Here is a 3,570-nt window from a genome sequence, read left to right on the forward strand (position 1 = left end):
CCCTCAGCCCCCCCCCCCCCCAGCAGATCTTGTAGGCAGTGCCAGATTACAAAATCACAATTTTGGTAGGTCAGGTCCTTACTGATAAGACAGCACTTCTCTGTCAGAAATTCTCAGAACAAACTATTCAGGTTAGTTAACTTAGTATAAGCTATTGTCCTCTTGATCTCCAGGTATCTGCACTTCTGGGTTGTATCCCCTCTGCTGTAGGCTACCAGCCAACATTAGCTACTGACATGGGTACAATGCAGGAAAGAATAACTACTACAAAAAAAGGATCCATTACATCTGTACAGGTATGGTATTAAGTAGCGTCTGTCTTCCAATAGAATTCACTGTTGCTATTAGTTGAAGATGGCAGTGCATAGTAGGCATGTCTGAGGAATGATGAACAATTAGTGGCTTAATTTTAAAACTGGGTTCTCATAGATTTCATAGACATGAGGGCTGGAAGGGACCTCAGAAGATCAGAAAGTCCAGCCCCCTGCCCGAAGGGCAGGAAGTCAGCTGGGGTCATAGGATCCTAGCAAGATAAGCATCCAATTTTTTTCTTGAAGGTGTTCAATGTACGTGCTTGAACCACCTCTGGTGGCAGGCTATTCCAGACCTTGCAGGCTCGGACAGAGAAGAAATTCTTTCTTATGTCCAGCCTGAAACGGTCTTGCAGTAGTTTATAACTGTTCGACCTCATCATCCTTTGAGGTGCTCTGGTGAGCAAACGTTCCCCCAGATACTGGTGGTCACCCCTGATAAACTTGTAGGTGGCCATCCGATCACCCCTGAGCCTGCACTTTTCCAGGCTAAAGAGCCTCATAGATCTCAGCCTGTTGTCATAAGGTCTGTTTTCCTGACCTGTGATCATGCACGTGGCTCTCCCCTGGACTCTCTCACGCTTCTCCACATCCTTTTTGAATTGGGGGGCCCAAAACTGGACGCAGTACTCCAGCTGCGGCCTCACCAAAGCCGAGTACGAGGGGAGAATGACGTTCCGGGATTTGCTTGAGAAGCATCTATGGATACAAGCCACCGTTTTGGTCGCTTTACTAGCCGCAGCATTGCATTGAAGGCTTATGTTCATCTTGTGGTCAATCATGACCCCCAAGTCTTTCTTCCGTAGTGCTAGCCAGCGTAGCACTGCCGAGCCTATAAGGATGCTGCAGGTTTTTCCTCCCAAGGTGGAGAACCTTGCATTTTTCAGTGTTAAACACCATCAGGTTCTCATCCGTCCATTTGCTGAGCCTGTCCAGGTCAGCCTGGATCGCCCTCCTGTCTTCAGGTGTGGATGCTTTGCCCCAAAGTTTGGTGTCGTCGGCAAACTTGGCCGGTCCGCTTCTGACTCCAGTGTCCACATCATTGATGAAGATGTTGAACAATATGGGTCCAAGGACGGAGCCTTGGGGGACCCCACTGGTCACAGGGCACCATGACGATTTGACTTCCATCACTTATCACCCTCTGGGTCCGACCACGGAGCCAATTCCCCAGCCAGCATATCGTGGTGGACCCAAGGCCACAATTGGCTAGTTTTCCCAAGAGGTGATCATGGGATACCAGATTGAAGGCTTTTTTTGAAGTCAAGATATATGACATCAGTCTCTTCTCCCTTGTCCAGGTGATGGGTAACCTGGTCATAGAAGGAAATGAGATTGGTCAAGCAAGACCTACCTGCAACAAACCCGTGCTGGCTATCCTTTAGGATGTTGGCGTTGGCCAGTCCATTAAGGATGGCCTCTTTAATAAACTTTTTTCTAAGACCTTCCCTGAGCTAGAGATCAGGCTGATTGGCCTGTAGTTTGCTGGCTCCACTTTCCTTTCTTTCTTGAAGATGGGCACCACATTGGTCTTCTTCCAGTCTTCGGGCACTACACCAGAGTGCCGGGAGTTCTCAAAGATCCGTGCCAGAGGCTGGGCTATGATGCTCGCCAGCTCCTTGAGTACCCTGGGGTGTAGACTGTCAGGGCCAGCTGACTTGAAGGTATCCAGCCTCTCAAGATGTTCCTTCATGAGGTCAGCATTGATGGAGGGCAGGGAATCTCCCTCACCCGGACCTCCCTATCCTGTAGTACTCTCTAGGGGTTAACCCCCTCCCACCACAGGCCCCGCTTACCTCTGGCTGTGCTGGGAGTCGGCGGGGAGCTCCGCGGCTGCTGGGTGGTCTCGGGGGGTTGGGGGAGCAGAAACGCAGCGGGCTTTCACCTGTGCGTCTCACCGCTTCCAGAGCCTAACTGATCTGAGGGTCTCATTTTAGGCTATTTATGTACCGGCTGATGACTTGACTGATCCTGCTCCTGCTACTACTTTTGCACACTTGGATGCTACCACAGTATTATCCCGTGCAATTGCAGAACTGGGTATCTATCCAGCTGTAGATCCTCTGGATTCCACTTCCCGTATTATGGACCCTAACATTGTGGACCAAGAGCATTATGATGTGGCTCCGGATGTTCAGAAAATTCTTCAGGTATAACAACTTTGTTTCCCAAAACATCTATTTCAAACTAGGGTCTGAGTCTCTCTTCAGATTTACAAAACTGAATTTTGAGAGCTGGCCTTTTTGAATAAGGTATAGTGTTAACATTTGCATGTGGCTTGAGGGATTACTTAACTTGAATCATCTTCCCCGTAATAGGATTACAAATCCCTTCAAGATATAATTGCTATTTTGGGAATGGATGAACTGTCTGAGGAAGACAAATTAACTGTAGCCCGGGCCCAAAAAAATCCAGAGATTCTTGTCACAGCCTTTCCAGGTTGCTGAAGTCTTCACAGGCCATGATGGAAAACTGGTACCTCTAAAAGAAACAATCAAAGGATTCAAGAGCATTTTATCTGGTAAAGTCTTGTCTTTTAACTAGCCTGATTTCTTGCCTGAGTTTTGTGGTGGGAGAAATCTCCCTAAGGTTCGTTGTCTAGCTGTAATTTGATTGACAGACAACGCGGGTAAAGAAAGACAGCTGTTTATTTGCTCGAGCAAAGACCATAAAGCCAGCAAAAGGCAAAATGCCCCCCCCTAAGGGTGAGGTGATCTTTTATACTTATTACAACAAGGCAAGACTTCATGGTTAACAAAAAAAGCAATACTTGGGCGGTGCTTTTCAAATCTTTGTAACAGCATATTTCTATTAAGCTGAACTAGCACTTTTTAAAAGCTGAAAGTTAAGTAACAGTAACATTATAATATGTTAGCAAAACCTTACACAGTAGTAGATACTTCTCAAGGACACAACCAGTGCACCCAGAACAATGGTTTCCCTGTCTTATCTTACTTCTTGCTGTAGCTGATTTTTTAGCACACAGACACAGAGATACTTGTTGCTTTTAACTCAGAAAATGCTTAATACAGTTAAAATGGTTACTTGACACAAGCAAAGGCTTAGCTATCAATCTGCCTTGTGGTCAGCTGCATTGCTAGGCCACAGGTCATGCCTTGTATTCAGCTGTAAAGCTAATACTTCTTAATAATCTAAATTATTGTTAACCTAACAGTATGCTATCAGAAAACTATTCTATTTCAGGGTAATAACAAACCTGCGCACTACAGTAGTGATAGGAATGAGTCCCCTTCCTTCA

General features: G+C 46.3%; 1 pseudogene; it reads left to right on the forward strand.

The window, feature by feature from the left end:
• LOC112549929 overlaps positions 1 to 2,855 on the forward strand; it is a 6,685-nt pseudogene extending 3,830 nt beyond the window's left edge.
• Positions 2,856 to 3,570: the final 715 nt, after the last annotated feature.

Source organism: Alligator sinensis, unplaced genomic scaffold, assembly GCF_000455745.1.
Source record: "Alligator sinensis unplaced genomic scaffold, ASM45574v1 scaffold570_1, whole genome shotgun sequence".
Classification (NCBI taxonomy): domain Eukaryota; kingdom Metazoa; phylum Chordata; order Crocodylia; family Alligatoridae; genus Alligator; species Alligator sinensis.